Raw genomic sequence first — 25,890 nt, forward strand, 5'->3', positions numbered from 1 at the left:
CCCCAGGAAGCCCTCCAGTCCTCCCAGAGCCATGGTCCTATCCTGTGTCCAGGGAACCCTCTGCTTTTCTGTTATCTGCTGTTCAAACAAACTGGCAATTCCCAGCCCCTTTGCAGTTAGGCCCCATCCATCCCATCCTCCAGACCTCTGCCCAAGTGAGCTTTCCAACATGAAAATTATAGATAGATTTTATCCTCTAGATTAGATTCATTTATCCTCTCAAATTCAATTTGAGAGGATAAATTCAAAATTTTAGAGGGATAAATTCAAAATTTTATCCTCTCAAATTTGATTTGAGAGGATAAATTCAAAATTTCTCAAATTCAAAAAAATAGATTCATTTATCCTCTCAAATTCAATTATTTTGAGCACAATATGCCAGCTAACTGCTGGCCACCTCGAAGCAGGAGATGCTTCAAAAAGTAGAGGATAAGCTATGTAAACGTGGGAAAGTTACCTAAGGTTTCTGAGCCTTAGTTGTCTTATCTGTAAAATGGGCAAACTTCCTCCAAGGAGATCACAGGCCACCACAGCCCTAAGTGGAACAAGTTGCCACAATTCATCAATTATTTAATATGCATGTTAGTCCATGAGGACAGGGTGGTCATTCCTTTTGAGCACCCAGTAAGTATGCAGGAAAAACCATGTCAGTTATTTAACTTAATTCTGTGATTATTCACTAATCAATATTATGTGCTGCCTGAAACCCATGGAGGGTGCAGAGATGAGTCAGACTCTGTCTCACCTGCAAGAAGCTGACAGCTTAGTGGGGAAGATCAGGCACGTCAAGTCTATATGATGTCTGTAAGAACGGGCTACAATCAATGGATGAACCAACCTCACTGGTACTCAGAGAAGGGATCACTCATCTGCCTGGAGAGGTCAGCCTCCTCAGGGGACAGGACACTTGGGTCTGGAAAGATGAACCCACTTGCCTTTCACTCCCTCCAAGAGAAGAGCATGGATAAAAGTAGGGCAGGGTGGAGCAGCGTGCAGGCGTAGGGAACCGCAAGCAGGGAGGTGGAGAGCCAAGGGCGAGCACAGTCGGGTCATGGAGGGTCTTGCGGGGGGGTGCGGGCAAGCTAAATAATTTGTGCATTAGTCCGAAGCTGTTGGGGAACCCTGGGGAGGCTTGAGCAGGTGTGGTCCCCAAGGAAGTGGCAGTATTACATAACAGTTAAGACCACAGACGCTGGTAGGACAGATTTGGGTTCAGATCTTAGCTCTCGCCACCTACAAGCTGTGTGAACATGGGAAAGTATTCTGTCCATTAGTTATCTCATCCGTAAAATAGGCATCATAATAGTACTTAGCTCAAAGCGTTATTATTAGGATTAAACAACTTAATTCTTATAAAGTGTTTAGAACGGTGCCTGGCATTTAATAAATTTTACTATTAGCATTATCATTCATTTAATTATCTAGATCTCCTACTAGACTGGCAACCAGTGCATCAGGGCAGGAAACTGTTCAACTTGCTTATCTCACGGCCCCAGTGTCTAGCAAAGGGCCTGGCACATAGGAGGTGTTCAACTAATGTCTACTGTATGAAACGACAATGGGCAGACTGGAGGGGCTGGTCCTCCTGTGTCATGGGGCTTCTCAAGGTCCTGGAAGCCCCAAAGGCAGGCAGTGAGCAGGTCCGGGTGAGGCTGGGTCCAACGTCACCCACTCATCCCCACAGACTTTCTTAGCTTCAGACACATGCCCACCAGGGCCTGCCCACCCCAGGACACAGCCTTCAGCTGGGCCTCAGAAGTGTGCCCCTCAGAGCGCTCACAGACCATCCTGTTACCACCCACCTCCTCACCCCGGGGGTCTAAAACCATGTCATTCCCAGGGAACTTCTACCTTCTAACAATTCTTAATCCTTTTGCAATCAGTCCCCCTACCACCTCTCCCCAGGTGAGCCTTCCATATTGAAATCTAGACAGGTCACTTCCATACTTAAAACCCAACCTTGCCTTCACTTGTCCTGAAGATAAACCCAAACTCTTAAGTACAGCTACTTAGCACACCCTACACAGTCATAGACCCACGCTCCCAGCCTCCTTCCAACCGTGTCATCACCCCCATCCGCTCCCCACCCTAACCAGAGCCTGCAGCCCCCCAAATGCTCCAGTCTGTACACCTCTGCCTGCAGCTCATTCTCCCCCGTGCCCTCTGCAAAGCTCTCCATCCTGGGAAACCTGCTTCAGTTCCGGTCCGCTCTGCGGCACGCCTCCCCAGATACCCTGAGAAGCCTGTTTTATAGTCTCCTACAATTGTCTGTTCATATCCCTGTCTCTGCTGCAGGACTGAGAGGCCTTGAGGGTTGGAACCGTCTGTTTCTTTCTGTATCCCCAGTGCCCAGGCCAGAATCTGGGACACAGTATAATAGTCCCTCAGGAAATGCCTGTTGGTTGGTCCGTTGGCAAAATGAACCAACGAATGGATGAACAGCAGGATGTCTGTGTCCCAGTGATCCTGGCATGTAGTCGGGGCACAGTGAATAATTCTGTGTGAACCCCTGAATAAGATACCTGTCCACTGGCCTTCTATGTTTGATTTTTTTCTCAGGACCAGCCCCTCCCAACACACACACACACACACACACACACACACACACACACACACACACACACACACTTTTCCATCCCTCTCCTTCCACTTTTCTAAAAGAACCTCTTGGTAAGTATTGACTCATTAGACCAAAAACAATATATTCAAATTTATAAAGTTTCCAGAAGTTCTTCTCAAAAACACGGACCAAGAATTGCCAAGTTGTCCCATGAAATGCCACACAGGGACAGCCTGTGAGCAGATATTCTTTCCGGGGAGACACAGGTATCCCGTCTGCTCCCCATTCTGCTTTATGCATGTGAGGCCCCAGCCCAGCTTCCCTTCCTGGGCATTGAGTGGACACCTGTGACTGGGCTGTAATCCCAGGTAAGCCGCACGCACACAGCCCAGCTCCACCCCCCATCCTGGTCACCGGGACTTGAATAGCCAGGCGCACCTGTGGGCCAGGCGGCCACTGATCCATGGGTGGAGCCCAGCAGGACTGAGGCCTCAGCTTTTGAAGCACTGACAGGGCTGCCCTGGTGAGCCTGACCCATGACCTACAGGTGGGCACAGCCATTGTCCCCACAGGTCCCAACTGCTGTCTGTCCTGCTGCAGGGACCCGTGAAGGTATCCATTTCAGGTCAGTGCAAAGCAAAACAAACAGAGGGGCCAAGGGGCAGGGGTTTGTGTGGAGTGCTTTGCTGGCTGGGAATCCGTTGTTGCAAGTACAGGTATAATCCGCACCGGGCAGGCCCCACCGGCCAGCAGGGCTCCACCTGCCACAGGGCTGTTTATAAACACATGGCCAGGTCGGGTCTCCAAAAAAAAGAGTGGCTCTGCAAGTCAGGGGGCTCCACGGGAATTTGGAAGAGTCCTCAGTATCAGAAGCCAGCACCTTCCTCTTACCGAGCTTATCGACCAGGAGGAATGAGGTGAGACGTACCTTCCTCCCTGTCACAGACCCGAAGCTGGGGCCGGGCACAAGCCAGGCAGAAGAGCGCTAGCAGAGCCTCCACAGGGCCAGAAGCTGCAGACAACAATAGCCCTGTCAGACCACCTGCCATTAGCAGAGGCCGAGTCAGCTGCGGTCATAACATTTCTGGCAACTGTCAGTGTGCTACTGACAAACAGGAAAGTATTTGTGAACGGAGGCTTCAGGGGAGTTTGTGTTACTGTGAACAGGCACAGACCTCAGTCTACATTCTAACTGTGGTTCAGCTGCAAACTTGCTGTGCGAACTCAGACGAATGACTTCACCTCTCCGAGTCTCAGTTAATTCACCTAAAAAACAGGCATGCCACTGACCAGCTTTGTAGGGATGTTGTAAGGATCAGTCTTGTGCAAAATCCCCTGGCCCCATGTCCAGCCTCTCACTTCCTACAGTTCACCTGGCTCAGGCAACGAAACAGGTGTTTCTAAAATACTGAGACCTTTTCAAACACTTTTATTGTTAAACAAAATTCACATTCAGAAAATTCTCCAAGTATCAATATATGACAACAAATTACTGTAAAATGAATATCTATGTGCTTCTCACCCAAGTTAAAAAAAAAAAAATTGAACACTGCCTGGACTCCAGAAGCCACCATAGATCACTTTCCAATCATAGATCTCCCTTTCACCCTCACAGTATAAATATATGGAATCATACAGTATGTCCAGCATCTAATGATCGCCTTATATGTTTTAAATTGATTGGTTGTTATGTGTAACTTAATCCCTTTTCATTGCTGCATAGTATTCCAGTATAGGAATTTACCATCATTTTTTATTCAGCTGTTAATAAGTATTCTTATGTCTATCCCAGAGCACGGTGAAAGGAAAAACTCTTCTTCCTCTACACACACACAGAACATTTCTGGATACCCAATGTGAAGGTGTTTTTCCCACACCAACCAATTCTCCAACACCAGCTGGGTGTCCTACAATTCAATTCTGACACTATCTACCTCGAGTTAGTATCAGATCCCACAGGTTAAGGGCTCAGTCCCACAAGACTGCCCCCACTTCAGACACCAATTGCAAATAGTGGGTCTCCAGGTTACCCCCACTTATGCCCAACTTGGCTGCAAATTGAAGGTTCCCAAGAACCCCTCCTCAGGTTTAGTCATTTGCTATCACAGCTCACAAAACTCAGGAAAATACTTATGTTACCAGTTTCTCATATGGTAAAGGATACAGATAAACAGCCAGAGGTTTACAGGGTGAGGTCCAGAAGAGGCCCACACAGGCGCTTCTGTCCCCATGGCGTTGGAGTGCTCCACCCTTCCGGCATACGGATGTGTTCACTAACACAGAAGCTCTCCAAACCCATTCACGGATTTGTTCAGGGATTTTTTTTTTTTTTTTTTTTTTTTGTGGGACGCGGGTCTCTCACTGCTGTGGCCTCTCCCGTTGCGGAGCACAGGCTCCGGACGCGCAGGCTCAGCGGCCATGGCTCACGGGCCCAGCCTTTCCACGGCATGTGAGATCTTCCCAGACCGGGGTGCGAACCCGTGTCCCCTGCATCAGCAGGCGGACTCTCAACCACTGTGCCACCAGGGAAGCCCCAGGGATTTTTATAGAGGCTTCATCATGTAGAAATGATTATTAACTCAATCTCTAGCCTCTCTCCCCTCCTCAGAGGATGGGTGGTGGGGGGCACAGGGTGGAGCTGAAAGTTCCAAGCTTCTAATCACTGTTTGGTCTCTCTGGTGACCACCTCCCATCCAGGAGGAGCCCAACAAGAGTCACCTCATTAGAATAAAAGATGCTGCTATTACGCAGGAAATTCCAAGGATTTAGGATTTCTGTATTGGGAACTTGGGTCAAAGACCAACTGCTAGAACAAATGATGCTCCTAGAACCTTTATTTCTTAGGAAATTACAAAGGTTTTAAGACCTCTATTCAGGAGCCGAGGATGAAGACCAAAATATGTATTTATTATATCACAATAGCACACAGGCACACCTTTATTTGGGGTATATCTGTGGGAAAGGAATTTCTGGGTCTTAGACTGAGTATCTTCAATTCTGCTAGATAATTCCTCACTCTTTTCCACAGTGGCTGTACTAATACAGCACTCCCTCGAGCAATGTAGGGAGTTCTCATTTTTCCACATCCTCACCAAGATTGATGTTGCCAGATGTTTTAACTTTAGCCATTCTGGTGGGTGTCTTATTGTGGTTTAAATTTCCATTTCCCTCATTAGCAATGAGATTGACCAGCTTTTAATATGTGTATTAGACATTTGGGTGTCATCATTTGTGAAGTGCCTGTTTAAGTCCTTTGCTCAGTTTTCTATTGGGTTGTCTGTTTTTTCTTATTGATTTGTAGGAGTCCTTTATCAATTTTGGAGGTTGACTGTTTGACGGCTATGTGTGTGTCAAGTGTCTTCTTCTATTCTGTCACTTCACTTTTCCCTCTGTTTTTACAATATCTTTTGATGAACTGAAGTCCTTGATTTTAACGTAGTCTTTTCCCTTTATGTTTAGTGATTCTTATGGGCCATATAGAAACTCTCCTTATCCCCAGAGTCATGAACATATTGTCCCATCTTATCTTCCCATAGCTTCTTTGTTTTGCATTTATCATTTATATACACAGCGTATCTGGATTTGATTTTTGTGTGTGATATGAGGTAAAGGTCAAATTTCTTTCTTTCTTTTATTTTTCATATAGATACCCAATTTCCCCAGCCCCATTCTTTCTTGCTCTGCAGTACCACTTTTGTCATAAATCAATGTCTACATGCATGATCTGTTTCTGGACCCATCACCATATCTATTTATCCTTGTGCCAGTAACACTGTCTTAATATCTGTACCTCTATAATGTGTCAAAGAAGCGTTACGTACTTGTTCTTTCTATAAGATTGTCTTTGCTGTTCTTGTCCCTTTACATTTCCATATAAATTTTAGAATCACCTTGTAAAGCTCCACAAAAGCAAAATATTTGGGACTTTTCCCCAATATTTTCCACTATCTTTTCCAGTGCCCTGGGCATCAGCTGCTTCGTTTACAGAAAAAATAGAGAGTGTCAGTCAGTTCAACTGAGTGGTCAGTTAAGTGAAGGTCTATAAAGACGATTGATTGTGTGGGTGTGCGTATGATGGAGAGAGGTGTGGTGATATGTGAGAGACAGAGTTGCAAGAATTCATAGTATATAAAGTGTTTTATACCCTTTTTAAACTTAGTATTTTCCCATAAGCCTATCTTTCATAAAGATCGTTTGAGGGACTTCCCTGGCTGTCCAGTGGTTAAGACTCTGAGCTCCCAAGGCAGGGGCACGGGTTCGATCCCTGGTCAGATCAGGGAACTAAGATCCCGCAAGCCACATGGCGTGGCCAAAAAAAAAAATCAATTGAAACAACTGACTACCATTTCTTCTTACGGATGTACCACTTTTGACATAAGTAAACTCTTGTTAGGCATTTTTCTCTTTCCTAATGCTAGAAATTACATTGCAATGGACACATTCCTGGCTAATTCTTTGCCCACATTTCTGATCTCTCGTTATGACCTATTTTTAGAAGTAGAATTATTATACCAACTATTGCCACATTTTAAAATTCTTAATACCTATTAAAAATCTTGATGTATTTGCCCTAAGTGCTCTCCAAAAAGTTGGCCTCATTTATACTTCCACCAGCAATGCACAAGCATGCTCTTTGTCCTCAGTAGCATTGAAGTTTTCTCTTTTCTTAACCTGTGTTAATCCAATGTGTTAAAAATGCCACGTCACTGTTCTTTTAATTTAGCACGGTTTGATGAACAGCAGTGGTAAACCTTCTTTCCCACATTTGTCAGCCAGTTCCTTTGCTGGACATTGGCTTTACCTGAGTAAAGACAAACCCTGAATTGTGCTGCCTTACAGAAATCTCTACAGGGTGATTTTTTCCATACAAAGTCTCCAGCACGTGTGCTGTGGGACACGCGGTCTTGGGCCGGCCATCAGCCAGGTACCTGGCTGGCCTAATGATGGAGAGCTGGAAACCCGAGCACCTCTTTGCAAAACCACTTTCCTAATGACCAACCCTCTGAATAAGCCAAGAGAAGGATAAAGTGAAAAGGCCATATGTGAGGTCTCTGAATGGCCACAGGACTGGAAACACTATTACACTTGTTTTTAATCTCCCCACCCTCCGTTCGTCCCTCTCCTTTTAATTTTCCTAAATGGCCCAGCCGCTGCTGTTGAGGAGAAGGTATTTAATATGGGTGAGGATTTAGCTGTTCTTCCAGGAATAGGCTGGGCCACTGCTTTTGAAATGTCATCTTGATTTGCTGCTTCCCCACTAAGTAAGAGACTTACTAGGGCTTAGGGGATGAATCTGGAAACAAACCTCCCTAATGAAATGGCCTGGGGCCTCACCCACGATTGTAGCTCTGGGGACAGCTGCCCAGGGAGCAGGCGCACCTGACAGGGAAGGGGGTCTGGGACTTGAAGGGCCTTCCTCAAAACCCCTTTTGTGGGCTTCCCTGGTGGCGCAGTGGTTGAGAGTCCGCCTGCCGATGCAGGGGACATGGGTTCGTGCCCCGGTCCGGGAAGATCCCACATGCCGCGGAGTGGCTGGGCCCGTGAGCCATGGCCGCTGAGCCTGCGCGTCCAGAGCCTGTGCTCCGCAACGGGAGAGGTCACAACAGTGAGAGGCCCGCGTACCGCAAAAAAAAAAAAAAAAAAACCTTCTGCATCCCCCACCCCGACTCCAGCCACTCAAAATCTCATCAAGTGCCCCAGTCTCCTCTCTCTCCCTCTCCCCCCTCCCCATTCCCAGTTCCCCCAGCACCCGGTACTTATACCTCTGCTTCCATTTATTCCAAGTTGTGGAATGACCAGCTGATTCCCACTTTCCTTTCCTCCTATACCCACTCCACACTGAGTTCTTTGACAACAGGCACTAGGTCTACTTTGCCGGGATAACTTGGCGTTGGACAGTGTGGTTTCCAAAAGTTGCTCAGTAAATAATTGGTGAGTGGATAAGTGAATAACTCACTGGATTATCCTTAACGGGACCCTTAACATCTTCATGTTACAAGTCAGTTATGCCTCAGTTTTCTTACCTAAGTGGAAACGCAGATCTGTGCTGTACCTCCCTTACAGAGGTACTGTGAACTGCTAACAGAGGGCTGTGAACACTTTGCATTCAAAGGATACAGTAGCATCCTTGGCTGTACTTCTCAAGGGTACCCGAACAAAGGCGTGAGTGGAATCTGGAATCAGGTCTGAGCTCTGCCTACCAAGCCAGGTGTCCTGGCTCATGGCTATGTCAGGCCCAGGGTACCACGGAAGAGGCATTAAACAAGCAAGTGGAAGAATTACTTGGCCATCTTGCATCAGCCAGCCTCCGTCATTGGCTGCCCACTGCTAGCTCCAGAGAATCTACCAGGTCAAATGTTCCACCTGGCAGCCTACTTGCACCACAGCCCGGACCTGCTGCAAAGCCCTTTCATGCTCTGGTCCCTCTAAAAGCTGTCCACTCTCTTTATCCTCAATGAATGGGTCAGGCTAGTCTCTCCAAATGCAATGTATGCTACTTCCAGGACCCACAAAAACCTACCAAGCACTGTGCTGCTTTTGCTGGAAGGTGCAAGATACAATAATTGTCCTTTGAAAAGGATACTCCAGCATGCCTGTGAGAACTGAACCCCTAAAAATTTCACAGATATAGAAGTTCCTGTGTCTTCACAGGATTCAACTCTAATCATATGGAGAATACATGTCATACCAACACCTCCAATGAAGCTCCCATTTCTTGAACATCTAGTTCAATGAACAGGTTGCCATCAATCTAGTGAACCAATATAACATTCTTCGAATGTCCAGAAAGTCCAGGTCCCCTTGGCACTATATTGTAACATAAAGTAAGACAAGTAGCATCATGCTGGGGCAAGACTATAAGTGTGTACTTTTGCCTATCATGCCATGTGAATCCCGCTCCTGCTTCATGATGGGTATGGACAAGAACAAATTGCCCGATTGATATTCATATATCACCCGCTGGAGATGCTGTTTATCTTCTCCGACAAGGAGAGCACGTCTGCCTCAACAGCTGCAATGGGGCTACATCTTGGTGTTAAAATAAAAACTATTCAAGGCCAAAATGTGATGGCTAAGTGAAAAGCTTCTACCGTCAAACAGGGAACCTGATTCAGCACAAATTCTAGGTAAGCTCCTGGGAATAAGGTGCAAGGATAGAGAAATAGGGAAGCTCTGTCAAAGCCAAAAGACTGAGAGTTGGTTTTGTCCTAAACGGGAAAGCAAAGTCTAAGTGAAACTGATTCACCGACAATAAATGGATTTTTCTGTTGTGTGAGCATTGGAAGTGGTCCGCTGTATACACGTGCATGTTTTGGAATTACATCATCCAGGTGCCTCTGTTTAGTATCTGCAGTCCCTGCCTCGGGATTACAGTGTCCAGCTGCTCTATGATGTGTCTAAGTTAGGGTTATGTCACCCAGTCGTGTCTGACCAGTATCAACAAGCTAGGTGGACAGCCTAACTGGCCAGGTCAGAGCTCACCATTGGTTAAGTATGGGATAGGCCACTGTTGTCCATCAGAATCCAACAAGGTGTTGTAGGTGCCAGGCTGGTGAAGGAAATAGGAATATGACATCCTTTAGGTCTTGGAGGGTAGCATGACTCTCTGCCAGCCCTCCCAGTATGAGGTGTTATTGTTTTACGTACTATCTTCGCCGGGAGGAGGGTGGTTTCAGAGACTCCACTTGGCTTTGCTCACTACAATTTCTTACCTCATAGGCCAAGGAGCTGATGTGAGGATTCTGCAAACTACCAAGCAAGCCCACTCCAATTGTACATGTGGGCCCTGGGGAAATAACCATCAGTGGATACACAGGTCCACGGGACCCCCTGTGAGCTACATCTGGTCCAGGAACCATCTATTACGTGGACCTCACGTGCCCCGCTTCTAGGGGACCCATCATGGCACTTTGGCTCTGGGTATCAATGTCGGCTCAGGCTCTGTGAAAAGCCTGACATTTTTTTCATATCTTGGAAACATCTGAGTATTCTCTTCAGTGAGTGGCTACCCTGAGTAAACGACCATAAGCAACTTTGAGAAAGGTCTGGGGTACTTATTACTGATTACAGTTGCTTCAGAGTTACAGGGTCCTTCTCCATAGGCACCCAGCCTCCCCTTGTTGGTTGCCCATCTGTCTTGCAAGGAAGACTGTGGTCCTTTAACCACCTCTGTAGTATTACACAGGTGGGGCCCTCCTACCTCACTCAGACTTTGCCACTTATTGCCATAGTTATGCCCACCTGGCTCCTGAGATTTAAGCACTACCATCTGGCCTCTGGCATTTGGGACTCTATCATTCCTCATTGCTACAGGAAGCCCAGTACTGTAACAGCATCTCTTATTAGTGTCTGCCCGGGTCCGCCGAGCTTCTCAGCGATGCCAGTGCCCCTCTCAGGGCCTTCCCTATCACTTTGAGAAACAGAATGTCCTTCTAGCTCTCTGCGGAATACAGCCGACTTTCTCTAACTTTATGCAGCACATCCACTCTATTCGCTAAGCTTTTTGGTCCCTTCCATGCTGTCTGCCACGGCAATGTGTCGTGCCCAATTCGCTTTGTGGGGGCCGTCACATCTGCCAATGTTCTCAAAGCCAACCCAGCAGCATATTAGCACAGTCTCCTGAGGTTCTTTGCCAGGACGTTCAATCCTGTCTGTGTTACCGTATCAGTAAACTCTTGTCTATCTAGCTTTCCATTCCACCTCCCTTGATACAGCATCTTGATCCAATCCCACGTGTACCCTCCCAACTCCTTCCACTCAGACAACAGATTGGCCAGATCCTGCCCCTCAGCAGGCCCAGCCCCTCCCCAGTCACGCGCTCTGGGATTTGATCCTTGCTGTTGGTCTGGTTGCCAGGAAGAGAAAGGGGGATAAATCCCAAGAGAGTTAAGAATCATTTTATAAAGCACCAGCCTTATCTTCTTCAAGCCCTTCACATGATCTTCAGGAGAACCTGGGAGTTCAAGGTTCTCAATTGTATCTACCCAGATATCCCTCTCTCCGGTGCCCTCAACTTGCTGTGCCCAGCTCTCTGGAGCGAGAATTCAGCCTCCGAGCCTCTACTGCTCCGACAGTTAAGTCTAGCCTTCTGCTCTCTCTGTCCTCTGGATGCATAAGATCAGTGTTCCCTTAAATGATGCCAGCGAGGCTCTCTTGCCTTCCCGTTTTGCCTTAAATTGGTGATTAATTACCCAGAGCCCGCCATTATCTCTCCTCAACAGATCGGTGACACTCGGCAACAGTCACCTAATCCTATAGTTACCATTTCCCTCTTCCTTCCCCTCACTGCCAGAGATGATACATCAGCCTGCACTGCCTGCCATCAGTATCCCAACGCAGTTCACCGAGGTAAAAGTCTTAGCAACTGCACCTCTACAGCACACCAGGGGCCATCTGTGCTCGCCTCCCACCAGTAATGGGGTTCTCATTATCAGCCAGCTGGCAAGGGGGTCACATTTTAAAGCCCGATTCTCAAGACCATTCTAGGTACCAACTTAGACTGGGCTCCCTAAAAACAGACTCTGAGACAGAGACCTGTGTGCAGAAATTCTACTAGGGTTGCTCCCGAGAGAGACATGAGTAGGAAGTAAGGAAGACAGGACAGGGCAGAGGAAGAAGCTGACCCACAGTACACTTTGCAACTGACACCTCAGCTGATCCTGCTGGCGTGTCCCTGGTATCCCTGCACTGGCCAGTCACTGGCCCATGGGCTGTCCCTAAGAGGGGCTATCACCTTAGGTGGAGCCGTTTTCTACTGCAGAGGGCAGAGCCCAGTGAGGGACATGGCTGTGAGCCATCAGCCAATATTCCCAGCAGCTGGAACATAGGGATGTCCTCCTCGGAGAGGAGATCTGAGCAGAGCACCAGGGTACCCACAGTTCTCCCTCATCCCGTTCCCTAGAGGCCCCACCCTCACTGTGGTCTCCTGCCCCCTGAGGCCTTGGCCCACCTACAACACTGTAACTGCAAACTTGGCTTTGAGGATGGATGGGGCTTCGGGAACTGATCCCTAAGCAGGGATACCAACGCCCACTGCTCTCCAAGTCGAATCACCGTGGAGAGCAGCGCTGAGGGCAAGGACTACAAGTCTCTGGCTCCCCTCTGTCCATTACCTGAGGGCAAGCAGAAGCTGCCTGATTAACCCCTCCCTGAAGAAGATCCAGGCTAAGGACCCCTCCCACTGCAGACTCTGGCTGGCTCTCCCTTCACTGTCTCCTGCCACAGGACAGGTCCTGCCCTTCCCACGGCACCTGAGTCCTGCTATTCACCAGGCAGTGAGCGTCCGCCTCGCCACAGACCCCAGGGTAAGTGTCCTACACACGTGACCTCATTCAACTCTTGTAACAATCTTTTCAGAGAACTCTGAAGACAGTTATTATTGTTCCCATTTTAGAGATAAAGACACTGAGGTTCAGAGAGGTGAGGCGACTTGCCTACTGCTCCCAAGGTAGTAAGCTGCGGAAGCAGCATTTCAACCCTGCTCTTTTCTCCCCTCTCCCTTCTGAAAACCGCCTGGTCAGACTGTGAGCTCCCAGGGGCTGAGGCCCTGTCCCTTCCATCTCTGTGGGATCTGGCCTGGCCAGCTGTGAATCTCAGCAGAGCCCTGGGGCATGGTTTAGGAGCCGCCCAGGAGCCCCTGCCATGGTGGCCACCTCAGTTACCTCCTCAGGACTGAGGAGTTTTCCTGGGATCTCACCCTACTCTCTTCCCACATTTGCTTCTGTTCTCAGGAGAAAGAGGGAGGCGGTATGTCAGTGATCACGGATGGGGTTGGCCTTGACCATCAAGACCACTGACCCCTGCGCCCTTCACGGCTCTCCCTCCAACACCCTCCCTCTCCGCAGCCTGCCCCAAATCCTGCTGTGCCTTGAAGGTTCAACTCAAGTGTCACCACCTCCCGAGGCTGTGTCATCTGTGCTTCTGTCTACTCTGGCACAAGTCATACCTCCCACCCCACACTCCTCCAACCTGTCTTCTCCACCCAGTCAGCCTTCGGCGCATCTTACCCATGCCGAAGCTGAGGGTGCAGCTCAGGGCATTCACAGGTGATCCCCTGGCTATGACCATGGTTCCCAATAGGAAGCCCTGTCTCCCCAAATTGCTCCTCCCTTGCCTGTCTGCCTCTCTCAGTTGGCTCGAGCACCTGAAATGGGCCAGGCACCATGCCAAGAGCTTTAAACCCACAATGTAATTTAAGCCCACGCTCAAAAGAGTCCTCTGTGTATTAGCTCCATTTTACAGATAAGGAAGTTGAGCCTCACAGAGGTTAAGTGACTCACCCAAAGGCACACACTGGTGAAACCAGGATTCAAACCAGGTCCTCCTGATTCCAACGTCCGCTATTCCTTGTCCACTGCCCTAATTACATTAATCTTTGCACATAACTAACCATCACTGCCTTCTTGTCCATGAGACCTTCTCCATTCACATCTCTTTCATTTCCCCCCCAGTTATCCAAAGCCAGGTGGAAGCCTTGACCTTGACATTTCCCACACCTTGGTCAGCCCCCCGAGTCCTTTCCCACCACCTCCCCAGTTCCTCTCCCATCAATTCCCTTCTCTCTATTCCCAGCCCCCCTGCCCTGCCCGGGAGAGTCCTCATCATCTCTCACTGGATTCCCATCCCAACCAACCCTCCACCCACCCTTCCAGTATTTTTTTTTTACCATTTTTATTGGAGTATAATTGTTTTACAATGGTGTGTCAGTTTCTGCTTTATAAAAAAGTGAATCAGTTATACATATAAATATATCCCCACATATCTTCCCTCTTGCCTCTCCCTCCCTCCCACCCTCCCTATCCCACCCTTCTAGCTGGTCACAAAGCACTCAGCTGATCTCCCTGTGCTATGCAACTGCTCCCCACTAGCTACCTATTATACATTTGATAGTGTATATATGGCCATATATACACTACCACTGTCTCACTTTGCCACAGCTTACCCATCCCCCTCCCCACGTCCTCAAGTCCATTCTCTAGTAGGTCTGCGTCTTTATCCCGTCTTGCCCCTAGGTCCTTCACGATCTTTTTTTTTTTATTCCATATGTATGTGTTAGCATACAGTATTTCCTTTTCTCTCTCTGACTTACTTCACTCTGTATGACAGACTCTAGGTCCATCCACCTCACTACAAATAACTCAATTTCGTTTCTTTTTATGGCTGAGTAATATTCCATTGTATATATGTGCCACATATTCTTTATCCATTCATCTGTCGATGGACACTAGGTTGCTTCCATGTCCTGGCCATTGTAAATAGAGCTGCAATGAACATTGTGGTACGTGACTCTTTTTGAATTATGGTTTTCTCAGGGTATAGGCCCAGTAGTGGGATTGCTGGGTCGTATGGTAGTTCTATTTTCACTTTCTTAAGGAATCTCCATACTGTTCTCCACAGTGGCTGTATCAATTTACGTTCCCACCAACAGTGTATAAGGGTTCCCTTTTCTCCACACCCTCTCCAGCATTTATTGTTTCTACATTTTTTGACGATGGCCATTCTGACCAGTGTGAGGTGATACCTCATTGTAGTTTTGATTTGCATTTCTCTAACGATTAATGATGTTGAGCATTCTTTTTTTTCTTACATCTTTATTGGAGTATAATTGCTTTACAATGGTATGTTAGTTTCTGCTTTATAACAAGGTGAATCAGTTATACAGATGTTCCCATATCTCTTCCCTCTTGCGTCTCCCTCCCTCCCACCCTCCCTATCCCACCCCTCCAGGCGGTCACAAAGCACCGACCTGATCTCCCTGTGCTATGCAGCTGCTTCCCACTAGCTATCTATTTTACGTTTGGTAGTGTATATATGTCCATGCCACTCTCTCACTTTGTCACAGCTTACCCTTCCCCCTCCCCATATCCTCAAGTCCATTCTCTAGTAGGTCTGTGTCTTTATTCCTGTCTTAACCCTAGGTTCATCACGATATTTTTTTTCTTAAATTCCATACATATGTGTTAGCATACGGTATTTGTCTTTCTCTTTCTGACTTACTTCACTCTGTATGACAGACTCTAGGTCCATCCACCTCATTACAAATAGCTCAGTTTCATTTCTTTTTATGGCTGAGTAATATTCCATTGTATATATGTGCCACATCTTCTTTATCCATTCATCCAATGATGGACACTTAGGTTGTTTCCATGTCCTGGCTATTGTAAATAGAGCTGCAATGAACACTTTGGTACATGACTCTTTTTGAATTATGGTATTCTCAGGGTATATGATGTTGAGCATTCTTTCATGGGTTTGTTGGCAATCTGTATATCTTCTTTAGAGAAATGTCTGCTTAGGTCTTCTGCCCATTTTTGGATGGGGTTGTTTGTTTTTTTGATATTGAGCTGCATGAGCTGCTTGTAGATTTTGGAGATTAATCCTTTGTCAGTTGCTTCATTTGCAAATATTTTCTCCCATTCTGAGGGTTATCTTTTCGTCTTCTTTATGGTTTCCTTTGCTGTGCAAAAGCTTTTACGTTTCATTAGGTCCCATTTCTTTATTTTTGTTTTTATTTCCATTTCTCTAGGAGCTGGGTCAAAAAGGATCTTGCTGTGATTTATGTCATAGAGTGTTCTGCCTATGTTTTCCTCTAAGAGTTTGATAGTGTCTGGCCTTATACTTAGGTCTTTAATCCAATTTGAGTTTACTTTGTGTATGGTGTTAGGGAGTTTTCTAAATTCATTCTTTTACCTGTAGCTGTCGAGTTTTCCCAGCATCACTTATTGAAGAGGTTATCTTTTCTCCATTGTATATTCTTGCCTCCTTTATCAAAGGAAAGGTAACCATATGTGCATGGGTTTACCTCTGAGCCTTCTATCCTGTTCTACTGATCTATCTTTCTGTTTTTGTGCCAGTACCATACTGTCTTGATTACTGTAGCTTTGTAGTATAGTCTGAAGTCAGGGAGCCTGATTCCTCCAGCTCCGTTTTTCGTTCTCAAGATTGCTTTCGCTATTCGGGGTCTTTTGTGTTTCCATACAAACTGTGGAATTTTTTGTTGTAGTTCTGTGAAAAATGCCAGTGGTAGTTTGATAGGGATTGCATGAATCTGTAATTGCTTTGGGTAGTAGAGTCATTTTCACAATGTTGATTCTTCCAATCCAAGAACATGGTATAACTCTCCATTTGTTTGTATCATCTTTAATTTCTTTCATTAGTGTCTTATAATTTTCTGCATACAGGTCTTTTATCTCCTTAGGTAGGTTTATTCCTAGATATTTTATTCTTTTTGTTGCAATGGTATATGGGAGTGTTTTCCTGATTTCACTTTCAGATTTTTCATCATTAGTGTATAGGAATGCCAGAGATTTCTGTGCATTAATTTTGTATCCTGCTACTTTACCAGATTCATTGATTAGCTCTAGTAGTTTTCTGGTAGCATCTTTAGGATTCTCTATGTATAGTATCATGTCATCTGCAAACAGTGACAGCTTTACTTCTTCTTTTCCTATTTGGATTCCTTTTATTTCTTTTTCTTCTCTGATTGCTGTGGCTAAAACTTCCAAAACTATGTTGAATAATAGAAGTGAGAGTGGGAAACCTTGTCTTGCTCCTGAACTTAGTAGCAATGGTTTCACTTTTTCACCACTGAGGACCAGGTAGGCTGTGGGTTTGTCATATACGGACTTTATTATGTTGAGGTAAGTTCCATCTATGCCTACTTTCTGGAGGGTATTTATAATAAATTGGTGTCGAATTTTGTCAAAAGCTTTCTCTGCATCTTTTGAGATGATCATATGGTTTTTCTCCTTCAATTTGTTAATATGGTGTATCACATTGATTGATTTGCATATATTGAAGAATCCTTGCATTCCTGGGATAAACCCCACTTGATCATGGTGTATGATCCTTTCAATGTGCTGTTGGATCCTGTATGCTAGTATTTTGTTGAGGATTTTTGCATGTATGTTCATCTGTGATATTGGTCTGTAGTTTTCTTTCTTTGTGACATCTTGGTCTGCTTTTGGTATCAGGGTGATGGTGGCCTCATAGAATGAGTTTGGGAGTGTTCCTCCCTCTGCTATATTTTGGAAGAGTTTGAGAAGGATAGGTGTTAGCTCTTCTCTAAATGTTTGATAGAATTCGCCTTTGAAGCCATCTGGTCCTGGGCTTTTGTTTGTTGGAAGATTTTTAATCACTGTTTCAATTTCAGTGCTTCTGATCGGTCTGTTCATAGTTTCTATTTCTTCCTGGTTCAGTCTCAGAAGGTTGTGCATTTCTAAGAGTTTGTCCATTTCTTCCAGGTTGTCCATTTTATTGGCATATAGTTGCTTGTAGTAATCTCTAATGATCCTTTGTATTTCTGTAGTGTCAGTTGTTACCTCTCCTTTTTTATTTCTAATTCTATTGTTTTGAGTCTTCTCCCTTTTGTTCTTGATGAGTCTGGCTAATGGTTTATCAATTTTGTTTATCTTCTCAAAGAACCAGCTTTTAGTTTTATTGACCTTTGCTATCGTTTCCTTCATTTCTTTTTCACTTATTTCTGATCTGATCTTTATGACTTCTTCCCTTCTGCGAACTTTTGGGTTTTTTTGTTCTTCTTTCTCTAATTGCTTTAGGTGTAAGATTAGGTTGTTTATTTGAGATGTTTCCTATTTCTTCAGGTAGGATTGTATTGCTATAAACTTCCCTCTTAGAACTGCTTTTGCTGCATCCCGTAGGTTTTGGGTTGTTGTGTTTTCATTGTCATTTGTTTCTAGGTATTTTGTAATTTCCTCTTTGATTTCTTCAATGATCTCTTGGTTATTAAGTAGTGTATTGTTTTGCCTCCATGTGTTTGTATTTTTTACAGATTTTTTGCTGTAATGGATATCTAGTCTCATAGCATTTGGTCAGAAAAGATACTTGATATGATTTCAATTTTCTTAAATTTACCAAGGCTTGATTTGTTACCCAGGATATGATCTACCCTGGAGAATGTTCCATGAGCACTTGAGAAGAAAGTGTATTCTGCTGTTTTGGGATGGAATGTCCTATAAATATCAATTAAGTCCATCTTGTTTAATGTATCATTTAAAGCTTGTGTTTCCTTATTTATTTTCATTTTGGATGATCTATCCGTTGGTGAAAGTGGGGTGTTAAAGTCCCCTACTATGATTGTGTTACTGTCGATTTCCCCTTTTATGGCTGTTAGTACTTGCCTTATGTATTGAGGTGCTCCTATGTTGGGTGCATAAATATTTACAATTCTTGTATCTTCTTCTTGGATCGATCCCTTGTTCATTACGTAGTGTCCTTCTTTGTCTCTTGTGATAGTCTTGTTTTTAAAGTCTATTTTGTCTGATATGAAAATTGCTACTCCAGCTTTCTTTTGGTTTCCATTTGCATGGAATGTCTTTTTCCATCCCCTCACTTTCAGTCTGTATGTGTCCCTAGGTCTGAAGTGGTTCTCTTGAAGACAGCATATATACGGGTCTTGTTTTTGTATGCATTCAGCCAGTCTATGTCTTTTGGTTGGAGCATTTAATCTATTTACATTTAAGGTAGTTATTGATATGCATGTTCCTATTACTATTTTCTTAATTGTCTTGGTTTTGTTATTGTAGGTCTTTTCCTTCTCTTGTGTTTCCTGCCTAGAGAAGTTCCTTTAGCATTTGTTGTAAAGCTGGTTTGGTTGTGCTGAATTCTCTTAGCTTCTGCTTGTCTGTAAAGGTTTTAATTTCTCCATCAAAATTGAATGAGATCCTTGCTGGGTAATCTTGGTTGTAGGTTCTTCCCTTTCATCACCTTAAATATGTCCTGCCACTGCCTTCTGGCTTGCAGAGTTACTGCTGAAAGATCAGCTGTTACCCTTAAGGGGATTCCCTTGTATGTTATTTGTTGTTTTTCCCTTGCTGCTTTTAATATTTTTTCTTTGTATTTAATTTTTGATAGTTTGACTAATATGTGTCTTGGTGTGTTTCTCCTTGGATTTATCTTGTATGGGACTCTTTGTGCTTCTTGGACTTGATTAACTATTTCCTTTCCCATATTAGGGAAGTTTTCAACTATAAATCTTCAAATATTTTCTCAGTCCCTTTCTTTTTCTCTTCTTCTGAGACCACTATAATTCGAATGTTGGTGTGTTTAATATTGTCCCAGTGGTCTCTGAGACTGTCCTCAATTCTCTTCATTCTTGTTTCTTTATTCTGCTCTGCAGTAGTTATTTCCACTATTTTATCTTCCAGGTCACTTATCCATTCTTCTGCCTCAGTTATTCTGCTATTGATTCCTTCTAGGGAATTTTTTATTTCATTTATTGTGTTGTTCATGATTGTTTGTTTGCTCTTTAGTTCTTCTAGGTCCTTGTTAAACGTTTCTTGTATTTTCTCCATTCTATTTCCAAGATTTTGGATCATTTTTACTATCATTATTCTGAATTCTTTTTCAGGTAGACTGCCTATTTCCTCTTCATTTGTTACATCTGGTGGGTTTTTACCTTGCTCCTTCATCTGCTGTGTGTTTTTCTGTCTTCTCATTTTGCTTAACTTACTGTGTTTGGGGTCTCCTTTTCACAGGCTGCAGGTTCATAGTTCCCGTTATTTTTGGTGTCTGCCCCCAGTGGCTAAGGTTGGTTCAGTGTCCTTCCAGTCTTGTCACCTCTTTATCCCCTCCCCACAAAATCCCAACCTGCTTGTCTGTCATAGTCTTGCCCCTTCCTAAGTGAGCCCTGCTTCCTCGCAACGCCACATATGCCTACACTGCTGCCCCCAGCCTCTGCCTGTGAGTTCCTGGTCATCCTTAAAGACTCAGTTTAAATGTCACCTCTGCTAAGAAGCCCTCCCTCATCCTCCCAGGCAGGGATAGGTGCCTGTCCTTTGACCTCTCACAGAATCCTAGAGCCCTCTCTCATGTCCTTTGTCACTCACTAGTTCAATAGTTTAGTATGTGCCTCTTTCTCCCCCACTAATCATGAGTTTCTTGGAAGAAGGGACTGCCTCTTATCTGTCTTTGGCATTTTGTTTTGTGTGTGTAAGCATGTATGTGAGTGTGTGTGAATGTGTGTTTAACCTCAGGTGCAGAGGGCTTCATGTGCTTCTCAGTTTCATGGAACTTCATCATCACTGGTCCACAAAGGCCCCTCTCCCTTTTATTTCCATCCCCACTCCCTTTCCCCTCCTCCTCCTGTGTCTCTCTGCATGCCCAGAGCCTAGCAAAAACACAGAGCACAAAGGATGCTCAGGAAATGTAGCTGGGTGTGGGAGATGGGTGACAAATTTATAGTGAATCCTATTTAACTTCACTCTTTGCAGGTTACATTGGGCAGCCAAAGTGGAAAAAGATATGGTTTAGCTGCTGCAGTCTAGTAACCTCAAATTGCCAAGGAAATAAGAGTTATTGAGAGATTAAGTCTTCACTGTTGAAGGCCTGGCTGTTGCAGAGAGAAGTAAAAGGCAATATACACAGGAGAGGCCGGTTTATCACCTGGGGATTGCAAGGTAAGATCTTCAATGCAAATTCAGTTCAATTCAACAAGCCCAAGGTGAAACTCTCAGCACTTCATCCAAAAGTGCAGTGTCCTCCCCAGTAGTCACCTCAGGGGCCATACCCTTCCTTCTAAAGATGCCATGGTTGTCATAGATCATTTGGAATTGTTCCCTCAGGCAATTGTCTGGAATGCTTATCTGGGGCAGTTCACTGACTACCCAAGAAATCATTGTCAGGATTTTGATGCCACAGCTCCCTTCGGGAAAAAAACACATTCCAATTTAATCACCGTAATAGATGGCAAAAAATAAATAAAAGAAAGTCACAGTTCTGCATTCCTCCTTGTATCCATATCATTTGATTTATGACTTGCTTTGGCCAAAAAGATGTTTGCAGAAATGATGCACAGTCTTGAAACAGACTTGCCCACTGAGGTTTCCTTCTCTTTATGCCTCTGCCATCACCGTGAGACTATGCCCCAGCTAGCCTGCTGGAGGATGAAAGACAAGTCAGAACTGAGTCCCCCAGGAATTCCAGATGAGGCCATTATAGATTAGTCATCATCCAGCTGCTCTCTAGATATCTGAGTAAGCTCATCTGAGATCAGTTGACCACAGACACATGAGCAAGCCAAGATCAGCCAAACCCAGCCCAGATCAGCAGAACCTCTGTAGAGCCATGAGCTAAATCATATTCATTGTTGTGGGTCCCTGAGGTTTTTGTGTCTGGTTCCTTTGCAGCAATACTGGGCAATTGATAACCTATACAATTACCCACACACTTCATTGATCTGAGCTTGGATTGATTTGGGGATTTTCTAAAGGCCACATCTTCCCCTAAGAACAAAGAATTGCCTTAGAGACACTGAATGAACGTGTAATCGGTTCTGAAGGCAGTCACTTAGGAGAAACTATCCAAAAGCATGGAGCAATGATAGTATCTTTGGAATAACTGAAGAGCCCTCTGGGGAGTTGCTTTTAAAAAGGCAACACGCATGTGGACGTGTAAATGTTGGCATACTTACCCCTTTACCTGTGGTCATAACTTCATATTTGCTGAGTATCTCCTAGTGTGACTGCTAGAAACAACAATATTATTTTCTGTACAGGAGATGGTCCCGTTTAGAAGTCTGGTCAATTCAGTGAATGGATATTACCATTTCTAAACCATGGGCTACTGTTTTTCTCTTTGGAAATGCTAGAGGCCTATGAGTATCTTCAGAGAACTGTTGGATTCATGGAAAATTGTTTGAAAATCTGTTAGACTACCATGAAGCTCAAAGAGCCATTATCTTTGGGATTCTGGGCACAAGTGGCAGAAACCAAGGCATATGTTTTCCATCCCTACCCCAATCACACACAAAAAGGGAAGGTCCTTGTGACCTAAAAATACAGTTTGCAAATGTTCAAAGCCTGCTTGTCATTAATTCTCCCCTGAAGATGTCCAGAGCTGGTACTTTTAAATGCAAATGTCTAACGGGTCTCCAGGCTGGGAAGAGTCACATCTCTGCCAGGCTGCAGGCACACTCAGGCTGGCACACTCACCACCAGGCAGCTCTTCCCACAAGCTGACCTGCCTCATGCCACCACACCAGGACTGGGTCCACATACTGGGGGCAGGAGGATGTGCACTTCCTGAGGATCCAAGGGACTTTTCAGAAGTGCACAGGACCCCTCCAAGAGAGGGCCGATGGAGTCCTGTGACCAAGTACATAGGCTTCAGCATAACAGCTGGTCCCATCCTGACCCAGCCACTTGCTTGCCACGGTGCCCTCAGGAAGTCACTACATCCTTTCAGCCTCAGCTTCCTCATCTGATGGGGGGACCAGCAACACCTCCCTTGGAGGGCTGTCAGGGCAGTTAAGTCAGACAATGAATGTGGAGTGCTTAGCACAGTCCCTGGCACACAGTATACACTCAATAAAAGCTGTTATTAGTGAATTACAGGCAGTAAAGTTTAGCTTGACTTGGGGGAGCTGTTTCAAGCAACAAAGTTGCTAAACTGCCAACAGTGTTATCAGAACAAGCCAAGAAGCCATACATACGACTGGGGCTAATGACGTGTTGACCGTGTCAACTGACGGGTTCCCTCTTCCGTCTGCTCAGCGTGTCCCCACCTGTCTCCTGTCCATTTCTCAGGAGGCACACAGACTAGGCAAACAGCAAAACAAACAGGAAACATGCTCATAGAATTGTGTCTAAAGTAGGAGTAAAGTTGTTCTGGATGAAAGTCTGAACCTGTGAGGATGGTGCCCAGACCTTGGATGTGGACTCTGGGTCCACCCGCCTTTTCTACTTCTTTCTCGAGTGCACTGCCATTTGTTAGGCACCTGGTATATGCTGGGCACTCACAAGGACACTTCAAGATGTACAATAACATCCCAGTTCTGCAGATGAGGAGACAAGGCCCAGAGCAGGTAAGCCATTTGCCAGATGTCACACAGCCATTATGTGACAGAGTCAGGAATTGAAACACGGTCTGTGTGCCTCAAAAGCCCACTTCTGCCTCTTGCTGTTGTGCCCCTCATGCTGAAACTTCTAGATAAATGATCCCATAAGGCTGACACAGTGTGTACTCAGAGTAATGAACATGAGCCCTTTTCCAAAACTTCAGCAATTCAGTTTCCACCTCCATTATGTTTGCCATATCCACATATCTCTTCCTCTCACATTATCTTCTTAATTCCTTTCATCAAATCAACTTGATTTTTCTCCTTAACTTTATCTTAAAAGGAAACACTTGGCACTATCGCAGCCCATAATTAATTAAATTTTAAATACACAATGATTGAATTTAAAAGTTCATTGCCATATCACTTAAAATCAGCTTGTGCACTGCATACCACATAACATATCTAATGAAGCCCTGCTATAGACATTACTCTTTTATATATATAAAGAGAGTAATATATATATATATATATATATATATACACATGCCCATAACTTTCCATTATAAATTTTTTTCTTACTTTTTATCATGAAAAATTTCAAAACAAAAGTAGAAAGAATAATATAATGAACACCTGTGTTTTAACGACTGTCACCCAGTTTTAACAACTGTCAGCTCATGATTAGTCCTGCTTCTTCTGTACCCCAACCCACTTCCCAATGTCCACGTTACTTTAAAGCACCATCACCACCAGGTTACCTAAGAGGCGCTGCTGTCCACAAGGCAGGAAGGGTGAGCCCTACCGTCCCCCTGGAGCCTCTGCTGAGGGCAGAATGTAGGGCCAGTGTGCAGGGTGCGAGCCTCCGGTCCCTGGAGTTGGGGAGAGAGAACACGGCGTGTTGCAGCTGAAGGACACCATACACAAGTCAACGCTTGACAATCATTTACAACTTGACACCCCAGTGCTCTTCTTTTCAGCCTGCAGTGTCTTCACACAAGGTGCTGATTTCTCCTAGGACTTGCTTCCTGAGAACGTGTCTGCTGCTGAGGTCGGCCTTGACCTCACTGGGACCAGGCAGGGAGGACTGTCTCTTGCCTTGGTTGAAACCCTCCATCCCTTTGCTTTAGCACACGCAGGTCCCGGTTTTAAGAGGGGGGTGAAAGGGCTTAAATGTCTCCGAAGGCTTTTGAGACATGGGATCTCTCAAGGGAGACGGGGTGATGATTTCAGGGTAAATGAATCAAAAGCACATGTACTGCCTTTGTGTATACAGAGTGACTTAAGAATGAAGGGGGGAAAGTGTTAGGGAAAACGGTTTTGAGTTTTGTTGAACCAACATTGGAAAAATGCAGCAAGACCCTTTCCAAATCAAAAGCAGAACCGTGTCTTTCCACCTCTGTGGGAAACTCTTCTGGTCTGGAAACCAGGTCTCCTGGGGTTGCCAAGAGTCCCCCAGCCTCAGCAGAGCACCCCCTACCCACTTCCTTTTGACCGGAAAGCAGGAGCTCCCTCGGCCATCCTCCCCCACCCAAAAGACCAGTGAAGGGCTGAATGGATACCATGCCAAGGCTGGCAGTTGTCCTGGGCAGAATCTTCTCTTTCTGCTTGTTTGTGGTGCTCAGCAGAACCATTTCCACCAGCAAGAACGTGGGTGGGCCCTTGGCCAGCCGGGCTCCATTAGGGAGCAAGAAAATAAACAGATTCAAGGAACCCCCAGGGATTCGTGTTTGTGGCAAGGTTATGTGGAGACACTCAAGTGCTCAGCCGTGAGGAGCAGGCGTTACCTTCAGGAGGCCACTGTGGCTCCAGGGCTCTGACATTCTCGTGACTCAGTCATCTTTTGTCTCCTCCTGTTGCCACGAACTGCCCTCTCAATAGTCCCTGCTGTCCCACTGTCCCAGGGTTTCCAAGAATCTCTTGACTCCCACCTTTTTTCTTCCTGCCTGCTGGCATCTATCACTCCTCTCTGGTACCCACAGAGGATAGGATCTGATTGGGCCCAGTAGCCATGATACCAAATCCTGAATCTCTATTGGTCAGTATCCTGTAGAAGGCCATCCCACAGGCCACTTGCTAGCCTATGAGATGCTGTCTTTGGCAGAGCTTCAATCCCTGGTCCAATCATGCGGCCAGAGGGCAGGGACATACAACTCAGCTCTAGGCAACCAATGCAAAAGGAGCTGCCTCCAGACACTCTGTTTAGACCAGGGACTTGGGGGCAGGAGAGAGTAGGGAGTCCACCTCAGCCCCCCATGTTGCCCCGGACCTTGAAACTGAGGTTTCATGGTCCTGGGCAGAGCATCAGAGACTAACAACAAAGCCTGTAGCCTGAGGCAGGCAACCGCATGTCTGAGTGTTTGTGTGTGTGTGTGTGTGTGTGTGTGTGTGTCTCACATGCAAAGAGCAATGCTAAGCTTCGATTAGGTAAACCTGTTTTGTAACTTGGCCTGGCCTTTTAAATCCTGACTCTCATGGAGGCCTCTGCTTTCCAGGAAGTTATTCCCATCAGCAGTTGTTTCTGCAATTGTGGTTG

Source organism: Grampus griseus (genome assembly GCF_964374135.1).
Source record: "Grampus griseus genome assembly, chromosome: 5".
Lineage (NCBI taxonomy): Eukaryota > Metazoa > Chordata > Mammalia > Artiodactyla > Delphinidae > Grampus > Grampus griseus.